Genomic DNA, 20226 nt, shown 5'->3' with positions numbered 1-20226 from the left:
AGACGACATTGCCGCAGTCATTTACAGTCTGAAATACAGAAGAGGCATGCAAGAAGCATAACCAGCCTACATGCGTGGATCTTTTAAACAACAAAATAAAGCGGATGCTTATAAGAAGAAAACATTCTGCAAGAATTGAAAACAAAAATTCAAAGAAGGCAGTATTTTAATTCGAAGTGGGAGTTTTTTTATCGGCCAGAATGAAATATACGAAAGAAAAATTATAAAAGCAGAATTTAACAAGTAAGGAAGTCTAAGTTCGGGTGAAACCGAACATTACATACCCCGCTGTACACTTGAAATGCTGTTGTAGTTTGTTTTGTCTGCTTAATAGTGTTACATATACATATGGTTCTACTCTGAATTAATTTTTCCTCGAGTTATGGCTTCCGAAACATAGAAAATTGCTTAGTCATAAAATGGGACGTGTTTCCTATTTATTGTTATAAATCCACCTGGGAAATGAAATACCATTGATGTAAAGCTCTTTTTTGCACAGATATAGCTTATTTAATTCGTCCACGACCCTTTTAAAAATCTTTTATATAAAAGTGGGCGTGGTCTTTAACCGATTTCGTTAATTTTTCTTCAAAGCATTCCTTGTAGTAAAGGCAACCTCTCTGCCGAATTTTGTTACGATAGGTTTAACGATTTTTGATTTATGATTAATATTTGTAAAATTGATTTTATCACAAGTGGGCGGTGCCACGCCCATTTAAATGTTTTTTTTTTTTTAATTTTCATCAAGAGTCTCAATATCAGTCTACACGTCAAATTTCAACATTCTAGGTGTATTATTTACTAAATAATCAGGTTTTTTGTGTTTTCCAAAATATCATATACTAGCAGAGTACCCGACGTCGTTCGGGTATAAATAAAAGCAGTACTATATATACTAATCCCAACCCCCATTTGTATGGGAGATGCCACGCCCCTTTTTCGCTATCCCCAATTTTTCCCGAGGGGATAGGGATTAGTCTTATATACCTCCTCACATAATTTCAGTCGTCTAGCTTTAATACTTTCAGATATATTGACAACGGAGGTGCCACGCCCTCTTTTTCGTTATAGACAGTTTTTCTGGAGGGGGTAGGGATTGGTCTCATATAACCACTCACCTAATTTAAGTCGTCTAGCCTTAATACTTTCAGATATATTGACTACGAAAAATTCCAGTTGTATGGGAGGTGCCACGCCCCCTTGTCGAAAACTTTTTTTATATAGCCTACCATAGATTGACGCACTCAGGGTATGTATTGGCAAAATTTCGTTCGATTCCATTCTGCAGTTTAGGCTGCAAGTCCAAACATACATACAGACATACTTTCAAAATATATAGTAGATATAAAAAGTGGGCGTGTTATCATCCGATTTCGCCCATTTTCAATACCAATCTATTCTGGGTCCAGATAAGCTCGTGTACCAAATTTGGTGAATATATCTCAATATTTACTCAAGTTATCGGGTTAACGGACAGACGGACGGACATGGCTCAAATTTTTTTTTCGATACTGATGATTTTGATATGTGGAAGTCTATATCTATCTCGATTCCTTTATACCTGTACAACCAACCGTTGTCCAATCAAAGTTATAAAACCCTGTGTACAAGTACAGCTGGGTATAAAAATTAATCCAAAAAAGTGTCGAATGTTTTTGTACTGAATTTGCAGGTTTAATAGGGACAGCCATTTTTTTCCGTAGGATGTAACTATTGCCAACAAGTGCTACTTTGGACTGCGTAAGCAATTGGAAGGTAAATTCCTCTGTAGACGACCAATCACCTTCTACAAGTTGCTCATCATGCCTGTCCTGATGTATGGCTCGAAATGATGGACGGTGTAGAGAGAAGATGAAATGTCTCTTGCTCCGTGATGCCGATGGCGAATATCGCAGGATGTATAATGTTGACCTTTTTGAGCTTTACACAGGAATGAAGAATTTACAACGAATGAAGGTCCCAGGGCTTCACTAAATATGTTATTGTTGTTGAGTTGTCAGAGGCAGGTTTTTGTTTTTGCTTCGAAACAGAGATCTGCTTTCAGTACTAATAAAATTAGTGCACTTAATCATGAGCCAAAAAATTGTATCTAAATGTGTACTTAGTCAATTACAGACAAATACTATGAGTGATTAGCACATAAAATAGAAAATACATACGAGTGCCCCGCAACACATATGTATGTCCCATACATATATGACATTGTTGAGTATAAACTGAAATCATAGTTGTTTTAACTCAGTAGCACGTTGGTTTCGTGTGTAATACCCTGTATATTTCGTTTATCATCGGTTTTACTTTGGCGCTGTATTCAGTTTAGTTTCGTTTACATCGTTGTGATGCTAGCGTCAGAAGACTGATATGACTTTATTTAAGTTATTGCACTGTTGGTCTTACTTATTCCAATTAGTGTTTTCGTATAACACAGCTGACTTTCTTGCACAATAAGTCAATTGAGTACTGAACTGTTTCGTGGCTTATGAGCGGTTATTCATTTAACGAAGCATGACTATGTAAATGGGTGTTAGTGGATATAAGTGCTTGATATTCTTTGTTTGCATACGCACTAATACTCATTTTTTGGTTAGTCCACTAATAACCTTAAAAGATGCATAATTGCAGCTCACTGCTTCGAAACAGCCAAAATCGCTAAGGCGGTTAAACGTCAATTAATGATGATAAAGGCGTAGGATCAGACTTTCCATTAACTAGCAGCAAATTAAGCAAGCGATAGAGAACGAATCTAAGCAAGTATCGTTTCTAATTTCAAACATGGGGACCAAAAGAAAGCAAAAAAAAGTTTCTAATGAGCACTATCAACTCTAATCTTTGGATTCGAACGATAAAAATAATCAGTTGGAAATCGTAGCTCGTGGGGCGCTAGAAACCTGGGTGTGATTCAATGCTGCGTTAACCAAATTATCTCTGGAGATGTATTTTATATTTATATAAAATGGAAAAAGTCGAAGAGTGGAAGTACGATGCTGAACGCTCAAGTTGAGAACGATAAATACTCGGATAAAAATCAGACCATATTACATTCGACAGTACCAAAGAAAAAATGCCGCTGGGAGAGAGTAGAGAAATTTAATATTGTTTTTAATTACTGAGGAATATAATTGTAATGTAATTCAATTAATTTTTAGTTTATTTAATTTTTTTATTAATTTTATTTTATTTATCTTCACAATAATTTTTTTATTTAAAAAAAATATTTTTATACTAAGTTTTCGCTTTTTTGCGGAACGTCCCACAAATGCATTATGTCTAATGCAAATTAATTACATTATTGCATTAGAAAATAATAAGCTTCACTTGTTCCTTAACATTTCATCAAATCAAGCATTTAAAATTATCAGCAGAGTAGTTCAGAACCAACGCAATGTGGAATTATCGAATGACTTTCTTCCCGATGAAGAAATATGTGGCATGGTGCGACAAACAAAGAGTACTTATATCTACTTTTAACGAGCAATTCCTGTATATTTGCATGTTTCTATATTTGTATGTTTGTATAGCCGAACGATCTCGGGAACGGCTCAACCGATTTAAATGAATTTTGGCACAGAGATATTGTATCACCTTCTAAGACTTTCTACCTAGGTGTTGCCACTCAGAATGTTTCACAAGGTTGCCACCTATTCGAAATTAAAAAAAATTGCATGAGATATGCCGATATGGGTATGAAACGAAAGGTATTTCAATCCGCATTACAATAGGGACATTTTTGAGTAGGGTTGCCATTTAGGGTTGGGGTAGTTAGACGAGATAATACTCTACTTACTCATATTCTATTAAAGCTTTAAAGGAGAACGTTAAAGTTAAAAATCTTCGTAAAAAAATCTTACACATAATTCGACTTAATTTTCTTAATTTCACACACGCTAATAAAATTGAAATGCAATATCAAGCAAAATATATTTAAATGCATATTTTTGGCAAATATGAAATTAATAATTGCAATTTCTCACAGATTTCTCACCATAGTAAAAAGATATCTCACCATAGTAATTTGCTACCGTTGAACACTAGAGGCATATGTTAAATTTGAAAACGACATCTAACCATTTAACTACTTACCCACAGATGGCGCTAAGGGAAGTAAGTTGACATTTAATTAAACTAACTGATACTTGTCATTCGTGAAATTTACAAGTTTTTGGAATGTACATAATAAAATTGTGAGACTTTCATAGTGTATAACTAAAAAAATGTTTGAAAGTAATATTTCTATTTTTAAGGAAATCAAATATTGGCAAGTAAATATATATAAAATATATCTAATATATCAAATTCTTCTGTCACGGTGTTAGAGGCTCATGAAATTTTGTGAGCATATTGGGTAGGTCTGAGAATCGGCCAACGTCTACCTTTTTTTCGCTACGTGCCTAGGGTCTTGAGATCAAAACGTGGACCCAGGTACCCCTAGAATGTGTTTATACAATATGGATATCAAATGAAAGCTGTTGATGAGTGCTATAGTACAGGATAATTTTCATACCCCTGGATGACTAGTGTCTCGAGATATAGGCCAAAACGTGGATCCGGGTACCCCTAGAATGTGTGTGTATTATGGATATCAAATGAAAGCTCTTGCTGAGAGCTCTAAAGATCATTGTGAGATTCGATTTAGTCGCATCAACCTGGAAAAACTGATAAATATGCATGCGAAGCCGAAATAAAGACATGAATTAATAATACCCACATACCTATTTATATACGGCCTATTCGATTTGCCTGAAATTTCGTATATAAATTTGCCTATATTAGTATTTACGATGCTTTTTTCCGGGAAGTATACCAGAGACGGACTGGGACTGGTATTAGGACTAGGACTGGGAATGAGACTGAAACTCGGAGTGGGACTGGAACAAAATACATACCACCCTCTGGGACTGGCAATAAGAGATGAAGAAGAAGGAGAAAAACTTGAGAGAAGAGACAAGAGAGAAGGATAATGAGAAAGAGATAGAATGAGGCGAAGATGGAGATGAAACGAAAAAGACGGAGGGAGGAGTGAATAAAAAGATTAGGAAAAAGTGTAGAGGGGTTGTAGTATCGCGTGGAATTCACCCCATTTCAAACACGCATAACATTAAAAAACGCTCGTTCATTGACCCAGGTAACTACCATAAGTTCGTTCGCTTTCACTAAGTCACCTAATGTATTAATCTGTCATACCCAAATTGCTCAAGTAGGAATCATATTGACAATATGTAGGTCAATATAATAATTCGCTGATAAAGCATTTTTTACTATTGAGTCATGCACATCTTGTATGTAATTATTAATGTAAGAATGTATATATGTATAGGTTAAGAACTTTTGTATAAATAGAAAAGAATTTATTCAATAAAAAAGGAATATCATTCTGACGCTAAACTTCAGCGCTTCAATTTTATTATTATTCGGAAATATTACATGGTGATCCTGCCAGACTAGATTTGAAATTGGCAAAACTGCTAAAAAAATCTAGTTGGAGGAAGATCCACCCAGTTAGACCCTTAAAACATAAAATTTGCCTAACAAGCGAAAATTGTTTGAAGGATCTTACTGGAAGAGATCCGGCCAAGTTCTTTTTATTTAAAATTATTTTAAAAGGTATAAAGAGTAATGGCAACAAACTGGTTCGAAGCTAGAGGATATTCTGGTATAAAAAAAACCAACAAAAACATTGGAAACCAGAAGAAACTTGATGAACTTTTAACAACCAGAAAAGATTTGATGGACTTTCAACAACCAGAAGAGATTTGATAGACTTTCAACAACCAGAAGAGATTTGATGGGCTTGCAACAAAATAACAGCAACAGCACTTAGCAGCATAGAGAAGTGGAATACAAAATTGGCCAATAGACTAAGCAGCAAAAAGGAAATCAGTTAGCAGCATATAGAAATGGAAAATTGACCATTAGCCTGGCAGCAAAAGAAAGAAGATTCAAGAACGACTGGCGGCTGTTAGCTTTAAATAAGTATATTTAAAACTTATTACATTACATGTATATTTAAGATTAGAATCAATTGAGCGGCCTTATGGACGCTAAACCATTATAGGCAATTTTTTTTTTCTATCAGCATTTTTAGAATAAATTCGGCACAATAGGACTAGCCCAATAGAAAAAAAGAAGTAGCAAGAAAATTAAAATATCTTATTTGAAAAAAAAAATTTTAAATATTGTAGTTGAAAATTTTTTTTTTTAAACGCTATCATTGAAAATGACAGAAATTAATTTTTAATATTTTGTAAATCAAAAAAAAATTTTTTACATTAAAATGCTAAAAATCTTAAATTAAACAAATTTTCCAAACAAAATTTTGCTTAGACTTTTATATCAACTAAATGAGGAAAAATATTCAAGTAAATTGGAATGCTTAGGACATTTTTTAAAATAGTCAGTTAACTTCCGACAGTTTCAATTATCCCTTTGTTAGGAATAAAATAACCAGGGAGGATAAATCCCGTAGGACATTCTATAATTTTTTTTCTCAAAATGCAAAGGGACTCCTCAGACTTTCACCTCCAATGGTGGGACGAAAATACCCTACGCACTAGGGACCTACAAAAGGAATTAGAAGGCTTAAAGAAATGTTGGAAAATAATAGAAATGGAAAGGGAACCCACAATAGAAGACATAATAAACCCCACAACCAGAGTAGAGGAAATAATGCGAATGATGAGGAGAGTGTTCCCCGAAAATGCCAAATGTTAAGTTATAGTAACATCTAAAAATTTTTTGACTATGACAAAAAAAATTTTCAATATTTTATAAACAACATTAAGCTAATAAACCTAAAATATTTGAAAAAAAAAATTTTTTTTTCCTAATTAAAAATATTTTAAGAAATATTTTACAATAACAATAAACAATTCAAGTAAATCTTAAATAATAAATCCAAAAATGTCACAAGCGACAGTAAAGGTAGCCCGGCCTAAAGTGAACAGCAAATAAAAAATTTGCATAACCCCTCTGAATGCTCCTGACAAAAATGGTCATGAAGCAATAGAAAATTCGAGGACAGTGGAAATAGGCAAAAACTAGGAACAAAAAAATATACAAAAACTTTACGACCAGCCAATATTAACAGCAAAAATGAAGAAAAGTCACAAAGAGAACCGATACCTATATAAAGCGCTATATAAATTTGCAGCAATAAGACATGTCGCGCTCGTTTTCATCTTAGGATAGAAAAATGGTAGCGTAGGAAATACAAGAAACCTGATTGTAGATGATAAAATTTACTTAGGACAATTACTTATCAGGCTGTACACACGTTGTACAAATGCCGCCAATACAGGACTTGGTATTTATAAGGAAAACACAGTTGTCCTGAGGGACAAATTGGTCGAAAATGATTGCTTATTTACTCGAGTAGGAAAATTTAAAATAATAATTGATAGTTCTCTAAGATCAAATAATTGCACTAACCAAAGAGGTTGTGCAAGTGACAATCCCGGTATAAAAATAAAAAAATAAAAATTCTTCATAAAAGTCATGACGATTCTGTCTTGGTGGCCACCGCAGAAAGCGCATGACAATTAATATCAAAGATGTTGCTGGAAAATAGAAAAATAGAGAAAAATAAATTAAAAGATATGAGAAAGTTTTGAATCCACTGTACTTTTCTTTTACCCTACTACCAATACATAGCTACCCGCTCTTCCGTCAGCAACCCCTCATTTGTATATGTAATTAGTTACAGATTTAACTAAATAATATGAAAAAAAAAATCAAGCGAACATTTTTTTTCTGCTTAATAGGAATAATATGTGGAATCAGTTTAAGAAAATAAAGTAAATACAAACATTTATTGGCCCGGGTTCACCCAGGAAAACCTCGCTTATTAAAGAGGTCATAATTTTATATAATAGGAAAAACATTTTTCTTTAACCCCCGGTGGAATAGAAAATATTTTTACTCTAACCCTCGGTAGAATAGGAGACTTAACTAATACAGGAAATAATAGTCCATAAGAATAGGCTTAAACACATTTAAGATATCTCTTGATAACTTAAAGGAAAGGAGCTTAAAATAAACATTCCAATTTACTCCGTTATTTAATAATAATTTGTATCTAAGCAAATTGAAAACAAAATTTTTTTTCTCAGCTTCATATTTGTATAAATTATTATAAATACATAAATATTAGATAATAATTTCTAGAGACAAGCGGATTTTAAGTGGGTGCATACATTTAAAATCCGACTGTGTAATAAGTCAAATAAGTAAAATAAGTAAATAAGTAAAATACCACTTAATACAAAACATTATTCGTAATCACAAGCACATAACCATACAAATGTACATATATATATGATACTTCAAAAAAAAAGCACAAACAAAAGAACAATAGAAAAAAGATTTGTCACACATAATCGTAAGCACTCAAGCACAAAAAAAAACAAAAAAACAAAAATTTTGCACAAAGAAAAAAAAATTTAAGCAAAATTACCCATTATAGTAAATACACAAAAAAAAAAATAGAAAAAATCAGCTTATTATAAAAAAGCGAGAATGAGCATAACGGGCACTGTACGTAAAGCAAATGCAAACGAATAAAAGCAAAAAGAAAACATACATACACATAATATCAAGTTACCACAATGACATAAATTACAACTGAATGCAAAAAAAAATGTATTTGGTAACACCATGAAGTTGGCTGGGTCATTCAACGAAAAATGAAACAACACGGCACACTCATCACAGTGACCGTCTATAATTAAGCATAAAATTATATACGCGCATTTAAAAGGTCGATGGTGTAGTATCGCGTGGAATTCACCCCATTTCAAACACGCTTAACATTACAAACGCTCGTTCATTGACCCAGGTAACTACCATAAGTTCGTTCGCTTTCACTAAGTCACCTAATGCATTAATGCGTCATACACAAATTGCTCAAGTAGGAATCATATTGACAATATGTAGGTCAATATAATAATTCGCTGATAAAGCATTTTTACTATTGAGTCATGCACCTCTTGTATGTAATTATTAATGTAAGAATGTATATATGTATAGGTTAAGAACTTTTGTATAAATAGGAAAGAATTTATTCAATAAAAAAGGAATATCATTCTGACGCTAAACTTCAGCGGAAAAAGCTTATTAAAATGTATGCAGATAGGCCAAATTTACGGCAGAACAACGGGTCTGCTAGTGTACATATAGAAAAAGTAGAGTTTGATTCATGATGACATGTAGAACAAAGTATGTTATGCGGCATACTCGAAGATTGCCGAGCAAAGCTCGGTCGCCCAGGTACTTGATATATTATATTTATCACACCAACTTTGTAAATTACTTTATAGTGCTGTTGTTCTTGTTATTGTCGTAGCGATAAGGACACTAGCCGAAGGCCTTGTAAAGTGTTATCGATGTTGATGGTCCTATGCCGGATGCAGATCCGGTTCGTTATGACCACATTCAACCTTCTAGGGCATCCCGCCCTCTCCCCTCCTAGATCCATCAGGAGTTCGGGGTCGCCAGAGCCTCGGCTGTTAATGAAATAGGATTCGCCACGGGTAGGTGAGGTTGACAGTTGGGTTGGAGAAGCTACATTAAATCAAAAACCCACCATACGACAGTACTCGTTGCGCTAGACCTGCCAAAAGCTTTTGATACGGTCAACCACGGCACGTTACTGCAAGACTTGGAAGGGTCCTCCCTTCCTCCAAGTCTCAAAAGGTGGACCGCAAATTATCTATCTGGTCGGAAAGCATCGCACAGTGTTCCGTGTAGAACAAGCCTGCTGGACAAAAACGAAGTTTTTATTCCAAGAATATTGTAATGGAAAATGAAAGAAAACAACAAAGTAACGGGATTTTTGCACACATTTGTTTTTTCGCTTATTATATCTTGAATAATTGAAGCATGTAAGCAGGAATGGCCGTAATTTGCGTTGATTAATTTACAAAAATAGTGTTGAATATTACTTTTCATAATACTTTTAATTAAACACTTTTACATAATTTTTGTGATGGATTCTAAGCTCGAAGGCAAGTTGAATTTTTTAATAGAAATCTTTTCGCAATTAGAATATTTTTAATATATTTAAGATTCCGTTATTAGGAAGAAAAGGTACTTTTTACCTACATTTTTAATTTTTGAAAAGGAAAAGTTATATGTACCCACGTGTACCCTCGCCAAATGTTACATATGTTATAGTCCCAAGTATTTTCTAATAGTCGAAAGAAAAAACCATTGCGAATTCTTTGCAATTTATTTTGAATTTTTTTTTTTGTAGATTTACAGATGAATTCATTAAGCCGTCTCTAGTCACTATTAGATACTATTTGGGGTGAAAATCACTTTTGAGACAATTTGCCATTCTGTAAGCTGTCTCGCGTCACCAGCCTCATAAAAGCAATCACTAATTTGTGAGCTGGGCCGGGGCAGATCACAAACAAGAAAATTTCAGGAAAAGTATGAAAATTATTTGCGAAAAACGCTTTATATATGTTGTTTTATTCCTCAAATTAAAATAAGCATAGAAAAAATTAAAAAACAGAAAATACTTAAAAAAAAATCGAACTCTATTGTGGCGCCGCTGGGAGTATTAACCATACCAAAAATGGAGCTTTTTGAAATTTGGTTGAAATATTCGAAAGAATCGAGAAATAAGGAGTTATTGAGTTACTGAAGGCTGATTTAAGAGAAGTAGCTGAGCATTCGTTAAGAAATTTAAGTCAACAAATTTCAAAATATTCGTCCAACATCGATGAGAAATTGAACAGCTCTGGAAGACATCGGGAGCGATTTTGTAATAAAAACTCGGAGTTGCTTTGGGGAACAGATTTCAAGTTTACAATTACGATGGATTCAAGGTTGCCATCAGCGTAACAAGCTCGTCTTCAGGTAACCCAGGACCCGGAAGACCACAGAAGGACTTTCTGCTTTCCAGTCAAAAGACCAAACGTCGTCGAGTGAACGACCTACTGCAATCCAGAAGTGCTGATGAGTTAGTTTATGCGGCAGAAGTATCAATGCGGATGTCCGGCAACAGGAATATTGCTAGCATTATAAAAAGTTCACAAAAAACCACACAAAAATCGACGAACAAGGTAACATGTGAGCAAGGTGCAAGATGCTTGAGCAGTGTAGAAGCTTTGGCATACTATGTAGACAGCAAGTTGACGACTCATGGGTACAAAACGACTCGGAAGTGGAGTATCAAGGCAGGCCATAAGCTTTATCCATCATTTTATAGTTTAAGAAAAGCGAAGGCAGAATGCTACCCAAATGAGATTGATGTGGGTGAAACAAGTGTTGAAATTAAAGTTGAAGCCGTATTAGATAAAACTGTTGAACGTTTAATTTTAGCAAATCAAGAAGTTCTTGTTAGTTTGTTAACTACATCTGTGTCATTTACTTTATCAGCAAGTGGGGTTGCGATGGAAGTTCTGGTCATAGTACATATAAGCAAAAATTCACATGCAGTGCTGACACTGATGAGTTTTTGTTTATATTTTCTTTCGTTCCTCTTCAGTTACAGGACGAAAAGGATAACATTGTTTGGCAGAATCCTCGACCTTCTTCTACGATGTATTGTCGTCCAATTAAATTTATTTTCTCTAAGGAAACAAAAGATTTTATCGTTTCTGAAACGAACAAAGTTTTAGAGGAGGTAAATGCTTTGTTGCCAACAAAGTACTTTCTCGAAGAATGCGAGGTTTCTGTAAATCACAACATGCTCCTAATAATGATTGACGGAAAAGTTTGCAATGCTTTGACTGAAACTTCTTCCGCACAAAAGTATTATATTTGTGGTGCCACTCCAAAAGATATGAATGATGAGACACGGGTTTTTATGCCTAACCGAGATAACCTTGGTTTTGGCTTATCTACTCTCCATGCCTGGATAAGATGTTTTCAATGCTTGCTTCACATAAGTTATCGCCTCGAAGTAAAAAAATGGCAACTTAGGAATGAGGCAGATAAAGAGAGTGTTAAGCAACGTTCCAACGAAATCCAGAATAAATTTAAAAGTGAACTTGTATTGATAGTAGATCAACCAAAACCAGGATTCGGCAATACCAATGATGGTAATACTGCTCGAAGGTTTTTCGAAAATTCTGAGGCTTGTGCTGAGATTACGGGATTGGATGTAACGCTCATCAAAAGATTCGATACTCTCCTTCGCGCATTAGCATCTGGGTATAATATCAATATCCGAAGATTTGAGATATTTGCGAGTGAGACTAAAAAACTATACATAGATCTCTATCCGTGGTTTTATATGCCTGCTACAGTTCATAAAATCTTAGTGCATAGTACTGATATTATAAAATCAGCAATTTTGCCTATTGGTCAACTTTCTGAAGAAGCACAAGAAGCCCGTAACAAATATTTGAGACGATTCAGGGATGATAACACGAAAGCAGTCGCGTGTAGCCACGAATAGAGATCTTATGACTATGTTACTTATAACACCGGATCTCTTAGTTAACAGCTTAACGGAGATACCCAAGAAAAAATTTAAAAGCCTGACTTCAGAAGTCTTACATTTACTGTCCTCCGATAATGTTGAAGAGTAAATAAATACCCCAGTTGTTTCAAGCTTTCACAGTAATGATGCTCATGACTATTCCACAAGTCACTCATCGAATGACAGTGACGATAATGAATGGTAACATAATTATAAAAGAAAACTTACGCTATAACTTTTTCCTTGATCAGTAAGTAGTAAAGCAAAGTAAAACGAAGTAAAATTTTGGAAAAAATAAGAAAAAAGGCACATATGGCTGAAATATTATACTTGTAATAAATGACTACATATGAAACTGAAAATATCAGAAAATAATTTTGTTCAGCTAGCTTGTTCTACACGAAACACTGTGCATCGGTGCAATTCAGGAACATAACATCTAAGCCCAGAAGAATTAAACAAGGGGCACCACATGGTGGTGTTTTTTTCCTCCTTTTATGTAACTTCTACATATCGAAGCTACCTGCACTACCAGAAGCACTCACTATCGTTTCCTACGCCGATGACTGTACATTAATGGCCACAGGCCAAGGGCCACACATCGACTAGCTTTGTAATAAAATAAACGGCTATCTCCCTTACCTCTCCAGTTTTTTCGCCTCCCGAAAACTGACATTGTCACCGACCAAATCATCTGGGATTTTATTTACAACATGGACACGGCAAATGTCGACCATATTGGACATCCACATCGATGGAATTACGCTACCGACTGTCTTACACCCAAACATTTTGGGTGTGACGTTCGATCAGGATCTACATTTTGGAGCGCATGCAACCGCAATTGTACCTAAAATCGAGAACCGAAATAAAATCCTCAAATCTCTTGCCGGTAGCACTTGGGGTAAAGACAAAGAAACACTCATTACCACTTACAAAGCAATTGGCCGGCCGATTGCATGCTACGCGTACACGATATGGTCACCAAGACGTAGGTTACTCATTGGAAGAAAATACAGACCTTCCAAATCACTGCCCCCAGAACCGCTGCGAGCTGTCTTCTTATGTTCCCAGACACCACCTATACCACGAGGCGAGAGTGCTCCCCATCAGGGAGAGAAATGAAATGCTGCACAAACAGTTTCTGTGGAATACCCAGAAACCTGGGCATCCCAACAGACGTCTGATTGATGTTTCCCTAGGGAAATGCGCCTGTATGCCTGTCGTAAAAGGCGACTAAAATACCAGTTTCAAGGGTCTGTGTAGCGCAACCCTTTCAGGTTGCCAGCGCAACGGGCTAGCACCTTAATGGTGCTGTGTTACCGGAGCGTACCGGGTCTGTATCCGGCAAAGGACCCTCACATCGATAACACTCCTCAAAGACTTCGGGGAGTAACCTTGTCGCTACAGCAACAACTTGGTTTATTTTGGAATGAGCATTAACAGAAACAACAAAATCAGCTCTGAAATTCAGCGAAGAATCACTCTTGCCAATAAATGCTACTTTGGACTAGGTAGGCAACTGAAAAGTAAAGTCCTCTCTCGGCAAACAAAAATCATGCTCTACAAGTCACTCAGCATACCCGTCCTGCTATATGATGCAGAAGCATGGACCAAGACAGCTCCAGATGAAGCGGCTCTGGGAGTGTTCGAGAGAAAAGTTCTTCAAAAGATTTACGGACCTCTTTGCGTTGGCGATGGCGAATACGAAAGACGTTTATCGTATTTAATAAATACGAAAATAACGTTCTTTATTTTTCAACAAATCTTTAACAACTATAATTTTTTTAGAGAGAAAATATTTTTTTCATTTTGATATTTTACAAAAATATTTATAAAAAAATTGTTTGATAAAATTAAAATAAACAAGTTGTTTTTTAACAAGTGCATGTCCTACATATTTCCCCCTCCAGAGACTTTGTTTAACGATGAAGTCTCGATCTAAAGCGTACATGAAGTGGAATACGGCTTCTTACGTGATGGTGTATTGGAACACAAATCGTTCGAGGATCTTCACAAATATCAGTATTAAATACGAAAGCTGGCTTGAGTCGATCAATTGATATTGATTTGGTACAATTATTAATATTGACGTTAAAAGCTTTATCATTTCTGCTCACAACTAGATATGGACCATCATACGTGACTGAAGAGACTTTCTTTGTAGACGAAAACAGAACGATTTGATTTATACGAAACTTCAATTGGACTCAGCGAGTTCATTGAAGATTTCAATTGCTTGGCAAATTCATCGGAAGGAGACAAGTCATTCTTAGCGTCGAAAAAATCACAAGGAACTTCCATAAACCAGCTCAGCAGGACTGGGAATTACATCTTCACGTAAACTTGATCGCAGTCCTAACAGCACAATTGGTAAAATTTCCATCCAGTTTTTAGTATTGTGACACATGAAAGCAGTCTTCAGCGAACCGCTCAATCATACCGTTGGCACAAGGATGATACGACGTAGTGCGTATTCGTTGAGAACCAGGAAGCTGTGCAAGTTCCTTAAAAAGATTGGATTCAAATTGACGACCTTGATCCGTTGTAATTTTTGAAATAAAGCGTCTGCAACTGAACGGGCACTTATGTTAACTAAAGGAATTGCTTCCGGCCAGCGAGTGAGCCGATCAATGCAAGTTAAAATATACGAATATCCATGTGAAGAAGGCAATGGTCCAACAAGATCAATACTAATATGCGAGAAACATGAACTTGGGTTTATTGTGACGATGAATTTTTGATCGCTGACAATTAGCACAAGCTTTTGAACATGTTCTAATATCTTTTTTCAAATTCGGCCATATGAAGCGCTGTATAATTATTCTAGCTGCCGCATTAGCTCCTGGATGAGACATATTGTGAATAATGTTAAAAATGTCTCCCCTAAAACCAAGTGGAATGTATGGTCTTGCATTGGATGTGGATATAACACAAAATATAGGCTTCGACGACGATGGAATTGTTAAAGATTTATAAATTAAAGATGAAGAGATCGGATTCTCAATTAAAGCTTTTAGTTCTGTATCTTTTTCTCAGCTTCATAATTGATTGGATTCGGAGAATCAATAGTCGAAATTCGTGAGAGAGTATCTGCTATAACATTTTCATTTCCTTTGATATGACGTATGTCGGTGGAAATTTGCGAGAGAAAATCTAGTTGACGAAACTGACGAGGCGAAGCTTTTTCAGGTTTCTGTTTAAATGCAAAAGTAAGGGGTTTATGATCCGTATAGATTATAAAATTACGACCCTCTAGCATATAGCGAAAATGCTTTACCGTAAGGTACGCCGCAAGAAATTCTCTATCATAAGTACTGTAACGTTTCTGGGTGTCATTTAGCTTCAATGAATAGAATCCCAGAGGTTTCCAAACCTCACCAACTTTCTGTTGTAGAATACCACCAACAGCTACGTCAGATGCATCAACCATAACAGATATCGGCGCAGAATCTATAGGATGAGTCAACAGAGTACCTCGAGACAATTCATTTTTACATTTTTCAAACGCGGATTGAGCTTCAGGTGTCCATTCGATTTGAGATTTGTCATTCTTCTTATTAACTTTCTGATAAATAAGAAGTGGAATTTGCATCCCAGCCGCATGTGGCAAAAATCTGCGGTAAAAATTCAACATCGCAGTAAAACGCCACATTTCCTTGACAGTTTTCGGTTGCGGAAAGTTTATGATTGCATCAACTTTCTCAGGAATTGGCTGAATGCCTTGAGCAGACACTAAATGGCCGAGAAATGTTACTTTATCTTGTCCAAAATGGCATTTCGCAACATTTACTGTTAGACCGTATGACTGAAGGCGATTAAACAATTGCTCAAGAACACCAGCGGGTTAGGGGGTCAGAATATTCCCGCGGTAGGTATGCCTGTCGTAAGAGGCGACTAAAATACCAGGTCAAGGGGATGTGTAGCGCAACCCTTCAGGTTGCCAGCGCAACATATAGCTTCTCCAAACCCAATTGTCAACCTCACCTATCCGCGGCGAATCCTGTTTCACTAACAGACGAGGCTCTGGCGACCCCAAGCTCCTCATGGAACTTGTGGGTGGGGAGGGAGGGAATGGCCTGAAGGTTTAATGTGGCCACATAAATCGTTCCCGAAGTGGTCGGGCTAGCACCTTAATGGTGCTGTGGTACCGGAGCGTACCAGATCTGTATCCGGCAAAGGACCATTACATCGATAACACTCCCCAAAGCCTTCTGGGAGCAACCTTATCGCTACAACAACAACAACATGTAATAAGTGTTGTTCAGAGGATTCAGAAGCAATTAAAACATCGTCGAGATAAGGGAAACAAAAGTCTAACCCTCGAAGAACCTCTTGCATGAACCGCTGAAACGTTTGAGCGGCGTTACATAAGCCAAAAGTCATAAATCGGAACTCAAATAATCCGAACGGGGTTATTATAGCCGTTTTTGAAACATCGGCGGGAGCAACCGGAATTTGTTTGTAGGCACGAACTAAATCAATGGTAGAAAATACTGTATTTCCCATAAGCGAAATCATGGATGTGCGGAATGGGATAACGATCAGGAAGAGTTTGAACGTTAAGGCGACGATAGTCTCCGCACGGACGCCACTGGCCATTTTTCTTTAATACCATATGTAACGGACTTGAACTAGAACTTTTAGATGGGCAACAAAGTCCTGGATCGACCATAAATTGAAACTCTCGTTTTGCAATTTCGAGCTTGTCCGGTGCTAAACGACGAGGCCTCGAAAATATCGGAGGACCTTTTGTCTCGATGACATGCTCAACACAATGAGGAACTTTTTTCTGATGCAACGAAGGATTCGTTAAACACGGATATTTATATAAAAGTTTATGATATATGGTTGAACTTACAAGTGTCTTTACCGCTGGTAACTCTCTTAATTCACATAACTTACCGGAAGAGCTCAGACCAGTTACACAATCTACCAGACAGCCTTTTTTCAAATCCACCAACAAGCCAAAATGTTTCAAAAAATCTGCGCCAATTATAGGACTGCTGACATCAGCAATAATGAATTTCCAAGCAAAGGAACGACGTAAACCAAAAGTTGGGGTTAAAAGTTGAGTACCAAATGTGTTGGTAGATGTGCCATTAGCAGCAAAAAGTTTGTAATTGTCTTGCTTTTTGTTAGATATACCTGCTGATGGGAGAACCGACACATCCGCTCCAGTGTCTATCAAAAACTTTTTGTTGGTGGACTTATCAAAGATATGTAAACGATTAATGGTAGAGTACCGGCCACTAGCTTCATCTAGTGACCGGTCGGCGAGTTTCCCTGATGGTGCTGCCTGAATGAGCACGGCTGTCGACAATTCCGGGCTTGAGACCTAAATCTACGATGGTAATAGCGCCACTAGGTTGTATTAGCTGACTTAGTTGTGTAACGCCCATGCGAATTTGAGCGACTTCTGCGTCGAAAGCGTTGTTTTTGAAAATTGCTAATAGCTGCGCTCAAAGTTGTTATTTGTTGTTGAAGATCCGATAGATCAGGAAACGATTGTATTGCCGCGACTGTTGAGTGTTGTTGTGCTGAAATTGCTTGAATTTTATCTGTCATTACTGCAAGTTTATCCAACGTTTCAGAAGATGTTGCCAAACCAGCTTGCGTTTGTGAAGGTAGACGACGTAGCCATAATGTTCGCAGGAAGTCATCGGTAACTCCACCATGCGAGAGACCACGCATTTCCCGCAGAAAACAACTAGGTTTTTTGTGCCCTACGTCCAAATCGTTCAACAACTTTTGGATTCTCTTCTCCTCGGAAATTGAAAAATGATCGACGAGACGATGTTTTAGCTGCGTATATATATTCTGAGGTTGTGCCAGAATAATATCGCTTACCTGACTTAATATATCAGATTCTAATTCAGAAAGAATCGTGAAATATTTTGTTTTCTCCGACACAATTCCGTGATATTCGAACTGTGCCTCGATTTGTGCAAACCATACCAATGGGTTTTCCTTCCAGAATTTCGGAATTCGTAGATGAAAGCCTCCTTGTGAAAATGAATTCGAGTTGCTTGAAGATGCCACAATCGTGTTGCTGATTGTGGATAGCGGATTCGTGTTTATTGTGGTTGATTGCTGTGATGAGGCGGCATTGTCTCCGGAGCGTGTTTTCGGCATGATGCGTATGAATATGTTCACTGGTTCGGGATCACCAATTTATCGTATTTAATAAATATGAAAATAACGTTCTTTATTTTTAAACAACTCTTTAACAACTAAATTTATTTAGAGAGAAAATATTTTTTTCATTTTGATATTTTACAAAAAGATATATAAAAAATTGTTTGATAAAATTAAAATAAACAAGTTGTTTTTTAACAAGTGCATGTCCTACAGAAGATTTAATGCTGAGCTGTACGGGCTTTACTCAGAAATCAACATAGCCTAGCGAACTAAAACGCAGCAGCTACGCTGGCTGGCCATGTTATGCGAATGAAGGATGAGCCTCCGGCTAAGAGAATATTTTTATCGAAACCCGCCTATGGAAGCAAGGGAAGAGGGCGACCCACACCTCGTTGGAAAGATTAGGTGGAAAACGATATAAATTCCCTTCGTGTAACCAATTGGCGCCAGTTAGCCCAGGGAAGAAACGATTGGCGTGCCTTGTTGGATGGCCATCGTCGTTTAAACGGTTAAGCGTCAATTAAGCTAGTAAGTAATATATGTACATACAGAAAAGCAAACATCAAAATACTGATTTTTTTTTTTTCAAATAATACCTTTGGAATATTCATTTTTGAGTCTTGGCTTTACTGTTTCATGCTCAATATAATGACATAAAAGCGAAAAGAAACCACAAAGTGTGTTAAGTATAGAGCTAGAATTTACTATACAGGGCTGAGGCCTAGTGGGTTTGAACGTGACATTAACTATTATAAATCTGTAATTTTTAAACGGTTTTATTTAGCTTGACTTGACAGGCTGGTTGGCTGGCTGGACGAATTTTTTAATTGAAATTTAAGTAACTTCCCGATAAGCTACAAGCTTGAAACCCGACGACAATGCAATAAGAAAAAAACTTCGATAGATAGCGCATGGATCGAAATATTTAACCCTTTCGCGATATTGTTCCATAAAAAAATTTTGAAAGGCCGTCAACACTCTCATTTGAAAAATTATCATCTTTTTTCGTACATATTTTTAAAAATTGAAGTTTAGAGATTAAATTGAAATAAAATAAATTATAATTGCCCATTAAATATCGGTAATATCACATTTTTAAAGAAAGGCTTCTGGCATATAGCACTTTACTCTGAAATTTGTGTTCTGCATTTTTAAATTTTTGAGTTATTTTGGGCAAATGTTTTCAACAATTTTTGAATAAAGTATGTTGAAAAGTGCCCACTCTGTCATTTGGCATATAAATATTTTTTCGCTCGAAGCTTTAAAAGTCGTGCCAATTTAACTAAGCTTGTTGAAACAAATTTCTCGTAAGGTGTTAACTTGCATTAGCTTGCAGGGGCAATTTATTTGCGATTGAAGCTGGTAGCATAGAGACGTGTTCTTGTTTGCGGAATAATATTTTCAAATATGGCAAGAAAAATAAGCGACAGAGTTATAGAAAAGATTTTGGAGAATTTCGAGGACTCAGATTTTGAGGATTTCGAATCGGAAAAAATATTAGAGGATTTATTTGAGGTATTTGACAATAATGAAATTTTCATGATGGAGGGGCTTTCTCGTCAAGGTCCCTATGATATAAGTTTTACAAATATCAATGAAGAATGTAATGACGAACTAGCTCAGAAGTTTGTGCTTCGGACTATCAACCAAAACAAGTT

The 20226-nt window shown here is 36.2% G+C and overlaps 1 protein-coding gene across 1 annotated transcript in view; it reads right to left on the bottom strand.

Moving 5' to 3' along the window:
* Positions 1-20226, bottom strand: part of Adss (adenylosuccinate synthetase) — a 59882-nt gene that overhangs the window by 25499 nt on the left and 14157 nt on the right. The gene's annotated exons all lie outside the window — the stretch shown is intronic.

The sequence above is a fragment of the Eurosta solidaginis genome, chromosome 1, assembly GCF_040869045.1.
Source record: "Eurosta solidaginis isolate ZX-2024a chromosome 1, ASM4086904v1, whole genome shotgun sequence".
NCBI lineage: Eukaryota > Metazoa > Arthropoda > Insecta > Diptera > Tephritidae > Eurosta > Eurosta solidaginis.
This window is presented reverse-complemented; position numbering and strand designations above follow the sequence as displayed.